General features: G+C 42.8%; 1 protein-coding gene across 2 annotated transcripts in view; it reads right to left on the reverse strand.

Moving 5' to 3' along the window:
* Positions 1–12,467, reverse strand: part of TMEM200A (transmembrane protein 200A) — a 53,027-nt gene extending 40,560 nt beyond the window's left edge. Inside the window, exon 1 of one of the 2 annotated variants that reach the window (XM_069010780.1) lies at positions 12,245–12,467. The gene's annotated coding sequence lies outside the window, so the exon portion shown is untranslated. Of the gene's footprint in view, positions 1–1,248; positions 1,299–12,244 lie in introns of those variants that run through there. The other variant, XM_069010781.1, reaches the window with a different exon arrangement.
* Positions 12,468–13,330: the final 863 nt, after the last annotated feature.

Here is a 13,330-nt window from a genome sequence, read left to right on the forward strand (position 1 = left end):
AGAGTGTCATCTTTGCAGAAAGCACATTCCAGAAGGCTTTGGGGGTTTCCCAGGATGGCAGCTTATTAGCAGAAACTGATTGTCATTGCTTTGAACGAAAACACTTCTAGCTGCGGAGAGCTGTTTTGGCTTGTGTAATAAAGGTAAAATTCACAGAAAACATTTTTTACATATTTGGGCCATGTAAGAACCAGCACAAGGCCCACAACTACCTAACATACTGAATAAAATCCTAACTTTGTTGAAATACATAAGAAATCTCTCTGTAACTTCACATAGACAGGATCTCAAGACACTACCAGACCAACAGTAATCAAACAAGAATAATTCAATCTTTTTAGTGTTCTTGAGCTCATAGCAGGAAAAGACAATTTTTGACTGGCATCATCCAATACTCAAATCTGTAATATCTAACCCTCCACCAGTTTTGTGACATATATCAAAACTTTCATTAAAATTGAGGATTTATACTGATGTGAAATGTAACAATAGCAGAGAATTCAAATTCTTATGTCTTTGCTGACCTGTTTAATACATACAACTCTAAAAACTGAAGGAGTTATTCCATGGTCCAGTATGCAGCTCCTAGCTGTGTGCTCCCTAGATATAAGCAAACCTAAATTACCATTTGATTCCTGGAGCATTTGCTGCTCTGATGTAGAAAAAAGCACAACAGGAGAAGTGAAGCAAAGGAGAATAGGATGGATCTCCTACACTACAAAGAGCGGAGACAATATTGCATGGACACAAAAAACCTGAAGGATTTAAAGGACTATTTCACAGACGAGCAGAGTAAGTCACCAATTATCACACCTTATATATAACATCATGTCCATGAGATTGTTACATGTTTTACTACACTCTGGCATCTTGTCTACACCTATACAATACAGGAGTGACTTGGGTCACATCATAAAATAGGGCTACAGCACTAAGGTGCTTCTGCAGCTATTCTTTGAAGCAAACAACAAAAGTAGGGCCTACAAGCCTCCATATGAAGCAAATCCACTACCTGGCTTTATTACATTTTTTTAACAAAGAGAGGAGCAACAGTTGCACAAACTCCCCACTCTTGTCCCAAGATTTTTATATACACATACACACACACACACACACACACACACACACATACATACACACTCATATATGGAAAACGCAGGTTTGCTTGAGAAAAATAGAAATTACTGTCATATCAGCCAGAAGAGCCACATTAGATTCAGATGAATGTTCAAATAATGTAATACTAACTTGTCTACATAGCCATGCTTTCTCCATGCTCCTCCTTCAAGAGCTATCCAGACAGAATGTGGAGAGTTGCTGCACTATAAATATGCAGTCTGTCTCTGTAAAAACAAACAAAATCCATACCAAGAATGAGCAATAAAAAATTTTTACAATAAAGTATCCTGAAAACTAAAACACAAGCCAAATATAAAATTATTAACAGCAGCCATTCATCAACTTCAATTTTATCAAAGCTGTAACATGAAGTAGTATAAACTTTTGGGTTTTGATGGAATCCAGGATCATTTCTCTGTCTATTTTTCAGATCTCTACTGCAGCTCATATTTTCTTTTTTTATAGTCTGATCATGATGACTGATAATCCTTCTGAAAAATCTGTTTAAAGCAAGTTATGCTCAGCAACAGTCATCCCCTAGCTTTCGCACACAATGAGCTTGTTTAATCACAGCCACATGGTTTTACATGTGACATACGCGAAAGTGATTTTAAATGCTTTTTCAACCATTTCTATTGTTTTGACCAAATCTCAAATTCTATTTTTTAAGGAAAACCTCACTGCATCTAAAACAGTAAGAAATGTATAAAGTAGGATCTGTAGACATTTTCTGTCTTATCCTCTCCTTGATGTTTCTGTCTGAGAAGGTAATTTCCCATCAAGATGAGATTTTAGGCACAGGAATTGCAGAAACCTGCCCAGTACCTTAATTTCAAGGTCCATGTGATTACATGCTCAAAATCTCAGCTTTTGAAACAACAAACTGCCTCAAGATCTAGATAAAAAATATTGAGAACCTGAACCTCATGCTTATCTTAGCAACCTCTGTGAATACCCATTCCTGCAGACCCTCTGTCTACCTTGATACTGTGAACCAGTGTATGTGGGCTGGAGTGTGGCTGGAACATCCCTCCAGGACACATCCCACAGCCCATCACTCAGTACCTCACAGTCTAAAAGGCAGAAATATGGTGGAAAAGGAGACAAGAAGCAGTACAAACGCACATATGACCATGCTAAGGACAATCTTTCAGAGCAATGCAGCTGTTGAACACAGGCTTTTGAACTGAGTGTTTGCAAAGAGTTCTAAAACTACAAACCTCTGGAGAGCAGCTGGCACAACAGAAGAGACCCCTTTTCTAGTGCCCTTTAGCTGCTCTATGTCAAAGCCTCTGCTGTCACTGCTCAAGACCTGAGTGTTATTCCTACCGTATTTTCTCTCTTCTAAACTGCTACCTTTGGCAAATGCCAACAGCTGGCCTCATCATTCCTTGTGGATTTACTGAAAAACATGAAGGAAAACAGTGTTATGATACTAATGCCACACATACTTCTAGCCACACTGCATAAGACCCACTTCTTTCAGTTACTCAGACAAGAGCCTCCCTACTACTTGACTAAGATATTATTTGCAAAAATTATAGTCTTGTTGCTATAGAATAATTGACATTTTGTTGCTGTACTACTGACCAATCTATCTACATTATGCCTTCATAATATCATTATATTCACAGTCCTGCAATTGTCAAGGAGTGAGAATTTACCTACAGTTGTTTACCCACAATTTTTTACCAAAGTATAACAAACTCTGTCAGTTTGTGTGTTTCCTGCTACAGCACACAGCTACTGAATGCCTGTAGTGGAATCAAATGTAGGTGATTAAGCACAAAATTGAGACTATTAATATAAAGCAATCGAAGAACCCACATAATAAACATTACCCAGACCTCCAAGCTTCAGGTCTAACCTGAGAAGCCACAAGCCTCTGAGTCTTAGAAGAGTTTTTGGAAATATGGGTATTCCCAAGCACAGTCTCACAGTTGGAAGAGCAACATTCTCAACTAATTTCAGAGCACATGACTCATTGGAAAAATCTTCCAATTCATATTTCCATAACATCAGCACCCTCTCCAAGGGCCTTCTCGATTCCAGACTGGTTTAACTAGACTCTCTCACTTTCCCCCTCTGAATTCATAGTCTGCTGTAGCAGACCTTCCATATTTTCCTTTTCCTTTTCCTTCCCATTTCCCCAGCAAATGTTTCTTCAACTGTGAGAACAGCTAGATTAGGAAAGAAAGCTCCGAACTGAATTCCAAAGCCCATCCCTTCAGTCACAAGGTTTAACAAAGCCATACTTAACCTGAGGGTGATGCTGATCTTGGCTTCTTAAGGAGTTTTAAGCAATGGCCCATTTCCAAAGCACTTAATATTCTCAGCTGAAAATTACCTCCTAAGCACAAACCTGAAAACCAAGATTGACAAACCTTACTCAGAATTAAATTTGGTCTAGTAACAACTAGAATATTCTATAAAAGAGATAAAGAGTTTTCCCTGAGTCTAGGTCTAAACTCTGGAAGGAAGGAGTGCAGAAACTAAGGGTCACACAGACCACTTTCTGCTCCACATTCTCCCTTTGGACTTTGCCTTCCCTAACGCAGGGTAGATACTTGGTAACATGCACACTGACAAAAATGTTTGTAAAAGCAAAGATTAAGTACTTTTAAAATTCTTCAGAGAAAGTAGGAAAACCCACGACCATCACATCATGAAGTCATAGACTCATTTAGATTGGAAAAGACTGCAGAGATCATGAGTCTAACCAGCACCTTAGCACTCATTTCCAAGTCCACCACTAAACCATGTCTCTACATGCCACATCTACATGCTTTTTAAGTACCTCCGGGGATGGTGACTCAGCCACTTCCTTGGCAGCTTGACAACCCTTTCAGTGGAGAATTTCTTCCTAACCTATAATCACACACTTGCATGCTGTAAAAGCTGCACAACAAAACATTAACAGAAAGCTATACTACTTCATCTGGGCCCAGCCTCTCGTAGTCTAAGTCTGATTCTGTGATAATCTCATCTCTTTTACAGGAATTATATAATGTATGGAATGCCATCTAGTCATAATCTCTGAATTTCACAGGGAAAAACCAACCAAACACCAATCTAACTGAATTTTAAAGTTCACAAGATTAAGAACTTTAATAAAAAAGAACTACAGTCTCAGCTATTTTCATTATCATTTCAACTGTACAGCCAGTAGGACAACAAAAAAATTACAAATTGTGTTCTGCAAAACACAACATTGCTTGTCCTTAATCAGTAAATGCTTCTGTGTGTAATTTAATTGGTATGTATATTGGTTGCAAGCTTGGATCGGACTCATGTCTTTCTAATATAATATAGTCTACTGAACTATGCTCCAACAATGTATGCAGATATTCCACCATGGGCACCAGTTAATGAGGCCACGTCCTGGGAGAATAATATTGAATTAGCAAAAGAATGGCAATAAATTCAGAATAGGCGTCTGCAAAGTAATTTGAGAAGAAATGTCTTCCTGGCAAAGAGCAAAGCAAATACTTTGCAGGGGTCATAGCAAGGGTTTGGGGAAAGCACTTTGGCACTGAATTAATGCAAAGGGATTCTACTGCTCTAAAGACTATAAACCGTATTAATGGCAAGACAGGACTTCCCAAAAAGAGTCTGTTAGGCCTCTGGATGTTTATTATTAATATCTGCTAGCCATTTTTGAACAGGCTACTATTACCAGGCAAATAATTGTGACAGTAAGGAACTGTCAGCTAGAGGTTTATTTTGTGTGCAAGTTTTGTGCTTGTTTGGTAAATCTCTTGTAATCCATTTGGGAGTATGGTCACACTATCAGTCAGGTTGGAAGAGACCACAGTAGGTCATCTGGTCCAGCCTCCTTTCTCAAGTAGGGTTATCCTAGAGAACATGGCATAGGATTGTGTCCAGACAGTTCTTCAATATCCCCAGTGAGGGAGACTCAACACCCTCTCCAGGCAATCTGTTCCACTGCATAGTCACTGCACAGTAAAAAGTTCTTCCTCATATTCAGGTGGAACTTCCCATGCATCAGTTTCTGCCCATTGCCTCTTGTCCAAGTGGTTTGCACCACCAAGCAGAGCCTGGCTCCATCCTCTTGGCTCTCCCTTTTAGACATTTATACACACTGATGAAGTCCCCTCGCAGTCATCTCTTCTCAAGGCTGAACAGCCCCAGATCCCTCAGCCCTTCCTCATAAGAGAGGCGCTCCAGTCCCCCAGTCATCCTCACAGCCCTCCACTGGACCTGCTCCAGGAGCTCCATGTCTCTCTTGTGCTGAGGAGCCCAGAACTGGACACAGCACTCCAGATGTGGCCTCAACAGGGCTGAGTACAGGGGCAGGATTACATCCCTCATCCTGCTGGCAGTGCTTTTCCTAATGCACCACAGGATTCTGTTGGCCTTCTTTGCCACAAGGTGGCCACTCTCCTGGTGTCCCAGTATGTTCTTCCACCAATTCCACAAATTTTGTGTATCCAAAGATAATGTTCTAAATTCCATTTTCCGTATTACTGTGATAGCAAACTGACATCAGATTTCTTTTAACATAATTAGAGCAGACAATATCTTCCAAATATAGCTTTTAACATACTACTTCTGTTTAAAATCTGGTGTATATTAGGATCATTGTAGTAAGATAGTTTCAGCTGAGGTGGAAAAACATTCTAACAAGTCATGGATCTCATGCTCAGTACTGGCTGGTGTCCCCAGGCACAGGCCCAGGTAGTGGGACCTACCATGGCTCTTTCACACTACCACAAGGATGCTAGGGACATTTGCAATCAAGGTCAGCTAGCACCCTCTCAGGCACTTAGCTGGTTCAGTCCAGAAGCTCTTTCCAAACAGTCAGTTTGGATATGACCATCTGAAAGACAGTTTAACACCCACACACAGCCAGACCACTCTGGCTGGCCTCATGGCCAGAAAACAGGTCTTGGCTTCATCAGTTTCTTAACACAGATATAGCAAAAACACATCAGAAAGAAAAATCTGTGTAAGTATGGTAGCTAAGTATTCATGATAAATACCAGTTAATTATCCAGTGTTTGAAGGATGTCCCCGTTACGCTTATTGTGCTCACTGGTCTTCTGCGAGACAATGACAAATTGAATAGATCAACATGTTGATAACTTTGGGGTTTAGAGTATTAGTCTGTTTGCAAATGAAAACAACAGTTCACCCAACTTTCAAGTACTTCAAAATGCAGTTTCAATCTTTGTAAACAAACAATCCTTCATAGCTCCCTTTCCTTTAATATGTCTGTTTGAACTGATTTACTTACAGTGTATCTTCTGGAAGAAGTGTTTAACATCATTTTTGCAGAACATTTTACTTACTACACAACAAAGACAGTTCATTTAAAATGCATCTCAGGGAGACAAGAATTAATCTCTTCATTTTCCAGTCTGATTTTCCATGAGATGCTTCAAAAAAGAAATACCACCACATCTTTTATTCTTACTATTATCTCCATTATTTGAGTTTCTTTCCATTTATAACACTGGATGTAGCATAATTTATCTTTAGAAATGCAACTTATTATATCTAATTCTCTTTCTGCCTTCATTTTTTTTCTATCTTCAATATTTCCATTTTGTGTTTTGCTCTTTTTCCCCTTTCCCTTCTCCCTCTCCTGTTTTCTTCCTTCCTTGTTCTTTTTTTTTTTTCTGTTTTGTGTCATCTAACTTCTCCTTCCTACAAAAATAATAGTCACACCTCAGGTGAAACAAGCCAGCTGTTAAATACACAATAATTTATAGCAAGAAGCAGACCTCTGCCAAGTCTCAGACACTGTATCAGGTTTATTCAGTTGACCCCACCCTGACATCCACGTCTCTACAAAGCACAGTTGCAGGGCACATCCCTTTTTCCAAGCAGAGGGCTGCCTCACACCTTATGCACCAAGTTTGTCTAGCAGAAGATCATGCAAAAGACAGAAGCTATAGCAGCTGTTATGTACACCATGTGTGCTCCAAGGAACAGTCCTTGGGAAAGCTTGTTTGCTGCAGCAAAATGCTGCCCCAACACACAAGGTTGCTTTCATTCCTCTTTATGAAGGAATACATCAGGTGTACATCTCACGTGTACATTACATATGTGATATGCCTTTGTTACCTTGAATTACCCAAAGGAAAGACAAAACTCCAGGATTTTGAGCAACAATTTTACACCAGATGGATGGACAAATAATAGCACTTTTTTTTCATCTAATGCATAGCAAAATGGAAGGAATAAAATTAACTAGATACAAACTTGTTCTTCAACAATGTGCAACTGATTACAGAAAAGCAGAGCAATTTATTCAGACACATTCAGATGGAGAATGTGAAAAACCCTTATATTACTGCTACCACTATGATACTGAATTCAGCATGTGACATTTATAACAGGCTTCTAATTAATGGGCTTTTAGGGTGATTTAAATTGACAGAAATTATAATTACTTTTGGAATTTCACCTTTATTAGAAAAAAGTAGTGTAACTACTATTGAAAAGCTCTAAAAAACTTGGTTTGATATCACATTCAGTCTCTGAGCTAATGCTACATATTCACAGGTATCAAAGCACAAACCTCTACTACTTAAAGAATTAAGTGAAACTAACCAATTGTCAGAACTCGTAGGCCATTAGCACTCAACTGTATCAATGCTTTGTCGAAAAGGTCCTTTCCATTTCACACCTAGCATGAATGTAGTTTCAACTGACTCAAATTTTAGCACTTTTTATCAATGGGTTTTAAAATCTCAATACTGGGATGCGCAGTCCAACTCTATCTGTGAAACAGCAACTAGAAAAAACAAAATAATGTAAAAAGGGGTTTTTCCTCTTTCCTTCTACTTCTTTGTCTTTAAACTAGATCCTATGAAAAGTAACCTATGCTATATTTTACATCTCTTGAGATTTTAAAAATCTGATTTATTATTGTGTATATCTAAAGCATTCTTCATTGAAGTGACAAAATTCTGGTTTTTCTGATTAAGTGAGAGTTTCATCGTTCAGCTTAGTGGGGAGAAATTAAAAGACAATTTAGAGAAATATCTCCTTTGTTTCTACTTATTTCAGTTGGAGGAAAATGGTCACACTTCTGACAAAAGGAACAATTGCAGTGGTATATAAATGATAACAAGATGTTGATATAGACAGACACAAGAGAGTAAAGTGAAAACCATTTACATTTCACATTAGACTTTTCAGAATCTTTATGCACAAAAAAAGGTAGTTTATTGCTTTATTTTCCACAAGTCTGTTTTCCTGAAAAGCTCTGCTGTATCATTACATCTCATTTGCAATGTTCCTCAGATGCCTAGTTTTTGTTAGGTGGCCTTGCATCACCCTGTCACACTTTTTTACGTACTAAAACATGCAGAAAAAAGAACAATAACTTTCCCCAACCAGAAACACAGATGGGCAGAAGAAATTACTGAGGATGAACATCTTTCTTTTTGTCAGGTCTTCCAGACATAAACTCATTTTAAAACAATCAGGTACTCTTTTGCTGACAAATTCAGCAAAAGACTAAAGAAAACTGAGTGATACAAACATGTTCCGCTATTGCTGCAGATAAAAGGCTTCAAGTACCTCTGTACTACAGGTTATCCATCCCACTTGACTAGCTGTGCAAAAAAAGAAAAACTTGATTTTTAAAAAAAGGCATCTCTGAATCATGTAGTTTAAAATCACTGATTGTGTAAGAAAGTTCAGGACAGAAAATGTAATTTCATTTATACTAAGAGACCAATATAATGCCAGTATTTCAGTACTAAGTTCTGCCATCACGTCACTTGGGCTGCCTCTGGCAAGATTCACCTATTTGAGGAGGAGTTACATATTTAGATACACGTGGTACTGAACTGTCTGATGTGGAAATGGTTAATGATGGAACAGAGTAACAACATCTTGCTTTAGAGTTAGGCTGAAGCGTCAGCATGAAAGTTTAGAACAGTGCTCATTCTCACATGCTCCACAAATGATGGACACTGAGAAGCTAGCAAAACTAGTGGGCAGAGCAACAGCTGGGTAAACATCTGCTCAGTAGTTTAATTCACTGATGTTGTCAGCATTCCACCCTTCCATGTAACCAACAGTCCACTTAACCCACACAATCTCTGGGTAAGTAGGTTCTTATGTTTTATCCAGTGAAGGAGAAATGCAGAAACTTTTCCTCACAGTACATTTATTGTATAGCTAAAGCACTAACTGAAACTAGAGCACTAACTCAAGCACTGCCTGCAATTTCCATTTCTCCACTTCTAGCAGGCTTGGAGAGTGTACACAGCTTCCCTACAAAGATTTTTAACTCAACTATTTATTAGCACCTTTGAGTTACTCAAAGGCACTTAGCAGCACAGGAAGCAATACAAAGATTCTGCTGATAAATGGGCATTGAGAATGGACCCCCCCCTAAATCCTGACAGTAAGGGATTTCTTCCCACATATATCATAATGCAGCATCAAAAATTTTAACAGGGTTTCAGAGAATAGATTGAAATCTTGTTAAGGCTTCTACACAGAACTGTAGTACAAACTACAGTATTCTACCGGGTTTTCAGCTGCCTTTCCAGAACTGTTCTCCTTAGACTCTGTTTACCAGCCTCATACAGAGGTCTGAAGCACCTGAAAATGTTTGAATTGGCATGACATGCCTACATTTTCATGTTTCACATCTTCATATGTTTTACTCTCCTATCTTGCACACCAGAAAATGATTTGCACCTGCCCCTTAGTTCCAGTATCATGAGATCAAACATGTAGATTACAAATAACTGATCTGTTTATAAAGCACAATGGCACCAAATCAAATTGAGGCAATACTAGCTAGGACACACAGTTCCCCGTCTACTGCATTCTCTACCACTATTACAGACAAGACTGTCAGGATTCTATCGTTAATTAAAAAAAAAAAAAAAAAAAAAAAGGAAACTATTCATGACAATAGGTTTCATGTATTTTATATTATAACTTTTTCTGGTTTCAGTAATTTTAGTGGGTGCTTCCACTGATTTTCATCACTTCTGATTTCTGGCTCCTAAAATATACTGAACAAAACACAAAAAGTAGCAGTCTCCTCCTGCTGTTCCATTGATGTACTTTATTCCTTAACCAATCTTCACTTTGCATTTTCCCCTTTCGCCCCCAACAGGTGAGAGCCAACAGAGAATATACAACCCATGAGATGCGGCTGAGGTGAGCACCTGCACAAAGCACAGATATTTTGTGTCAGGTATTTTGTGTTGTAGGCCCAGCATTCAAGGAAGTGGAGGCAGAACACACTGAGAGAGGGCTTGGTCCAGGGAAGGTCTAGCAGTGCAGTTAAGATAGTGAAGAGTTTCACTGAAGTTACCAGGACAAATTGCCATGTGCAATGAACTCAAGACCTTGGGTGATCATTAGGGATGAAGTTGGAACTGCACACCTGCTTGAGAGTGAGCAAACATTTCAGTCCTTTGTCAGAGCAGGGCTTGCTTAGTCCATACTTCACAGGATTAGATTCAAACAGCCCACTTTTTATAATCTGATTACAGAGCTTCCACAAAAATGAATTCCAGTGAGGTTATATTGGGCAAAACCATGTCTGTACATAGAATAAAGTAATTCTAACGTGCTCAATGCTTGCATCAGGTGTCCAATTTCCATTTGGATCATTGTTACAATCCAACCAAGGAGCAACAAACAAAATGTTTCTATGCCAACAAAATATCAATTATATATGATTTTATTTCCCAAATTACTAGTTAAGTACCTCAACATCTTTATCCATGACAGTGTTTTTCTGTTCTCAGGACAAAACATCTAATTGTAACTCATGTTTTGAATTTCTAAAAATTATCTTACAATTATCTTCTAACAAATATTTAGCTAAACAAACATTTCCTGCCAACAAAAGTACACTAAACCATTCCAACTTGAATGACCCTTTAGCTTAATCATTAAGGAACTTCAGTTACATTCAATGGAAATACAATTTTATGGTTTAAATGTTGGGATTTTTTTCACACTTTCTACAAAGCAGCACCAAAACTACTAAAAGAAAAAAAATGCAGTTTCTTCCTATCTGGACACTTGGTTTCCATCACATGGATTCTATGCATCATCTACTTAGAGAAAAATAAAAGAATAGTTGCTAGTGTATTGATCTAGCATGAAGGTAAAGCAGAGAAGACAAAACCTTTGCTGACAGAATTTTATTGAACAATACAATCCTCAGGTCCTAAAAGCATTATGAAGTGCAAGTCCACTACATCGCTACAGGTTATTTTGTAGTTCATGGTACACAGAATGCTACACTAAAGGAATACTTTTGTCTGGATACTTTTGCCTTTGAACAATAAAACCAGTTTTATTTTTCGTAACTACTGCATACAATTTACTATTAACTGTCAAGTAGATACAGCTACTGCAATTCCAGATCTGCACAAAAGCTGCACACGTATTGAATTCAAGTGCAAACACTAACAGTATTTATGTTAGTAGGGTATCAGGAGTATCTGCCTTGCATCCGAGCTGTTCGCAGTACTTTTGTTTCAAAGTCTGCCTCACTAGTAAGCTTACATCTACCCGGTGAACGATTTATTTAGCACTGAGTTATGTTCGCACGCAAGGGAATAGAGCAATCCCCATCTGTCTCTCATCCTTCCAGATACCCAGCGCACCACCATTTTCCCCGCAAACAAAGGTTAAGGAAAGCCCAGCTCCTGTGAAAATAAAGGCAAAGGGGCAACTCGCCGGGTCGGGAGCGGCACGGGGGGCGCAGCCTGGGGGCAGCCCCCGGCGGGGCAGTGCCGAGCCGGGATCCCGACCGGCGGGGCAGGCGACGGCAGTACTAAAGTATTTCGGACCCAAGCGCAGACAAAAGAGGGTGTGTAGCAGCTGCGCGGAGCGCGGCAGCCGCCGGCACGCCAGCCCGCTCCGCTCGGGAGGCAGAAAGTCCATTTCTGGCAAGGAAAAACCCACCCACCCGTGCCGCTCCCCTCCTGCCCCTCGCCGCCGATGTCAGGGGCGCGTTTCCCGGTGCCCCCAGCCACCGCCGGCAAGAACGGTCAAGGCGCAGCCCCTCCGCTCCCGAGGAGGGGTGACGGCTTCGGGCGGGTTGAAGTTTGGGGACGAAGGGTAGACCTCGACCACACGCACCCCCGCTCGCCTCGCCGCTTACCTGTGGGGAAGTGCGAGGTGCCCGCAGCCCTCCCGGCGCAGCGAGCTGCGGAGCTGCGCCGTGCCCGTCAGACACGGGGCTTCTCCGGTGAGGCGGCGGCTGGCTCAGGGAGTGACAGGGCGGCGGCTCCCCTCGCCCTTCCCCGGCACCGTGCTCGGCGAGAGGCGGGCGGGGGCAGGCATGGCGAGCAGGCAGGAGCGGGGCCGGGGCGGTCACTGCCGGCCGGAGGAGGACGCCCGCCGCCCGGGGGCTGCGCGCCCCCCCGCCGCCGCCAGCGCACGGCCAGCCGGAGGCGGCCTCCCCCTGCTCGCCCCGCGGCGACGGGCGGGTGCCATAGCAGCGCTCCGCGGGAGCCGCCGAGGGGGAACGGCCGCCAAGCAGCCGCCCAGGGGGGCGTGGGCGGGCGGCGGCTCCGCGGCGCAAAAGTTTCCCGGCTCCTCAGCAGGGTGTCCGGGTGGCGCTCGCCCCCGGCGGCGCCGCGGGGGTGGTGGAAGGGGACGGACCCCGCTGTCACAGCCGGCCCGACCGCTCCGCTCAGCGCCCCGCCGCCCGCCCGCGGCAAAGTTTCCCTCCGAAACCTCGCGGCTGCGGCCCTATCTCCATGGAAACGACCCCCTGGTTTCCCTCCGCTCCCCACGGGACGAGGCGGAGGCGGGCAGCCCTCTAGCCAGTCGCGGTGATGGGAGGCAGACGGGACGAGCCCGGCGGGCGCTAGGCAGGTCCGGCCGCAGGCAGCGCCCGGGACGGGACGGCGGCCGGAGAAAGGGGCAGGCTGAGCCGCGGTACCGGGACGCGGCTCCTTCTCCACCTCCCGCCCCCGGGGAAGTTTGCCGGCTCCCCCAGGGAGAGCGCGAGCAGCCGCTCCCGCCCGGACCAGCCGACCAGAGCGCCTCCTCCGCGGGACCTCCCCGCGCTGCTCTGCCGGCAGCCCCGCCGGAGCGGCGGATTTGTAGCGCGCCCGGTTCCGCCCCGCCGGGCTCGGGGGCCGCGGCCGCGAGGGAGGAGTCACCGGCGCCGGAGGGGAGCGCGGGGGTGCCGGTCACGGTGTCGCGGGCGCGCCTGGGGTCTCCCGGCGGGAATCGGCCT

The sequence above is a fragment of the Aphelocoma coerulescens genome, chromosome 3 (genome assembly GCF_041296385.1).
Source record: "Aphelocoma coerulescens isolate FSJ_1873_10779 chromosome 3, UR_Acoe_1.0, whole genome shotgun sequence".
NCBI lineage: Eukaryota > Metazoa > Chordata > Aves > Passeriformes > Corvidae > Aphelocoma > Aphelocoma coerulescens.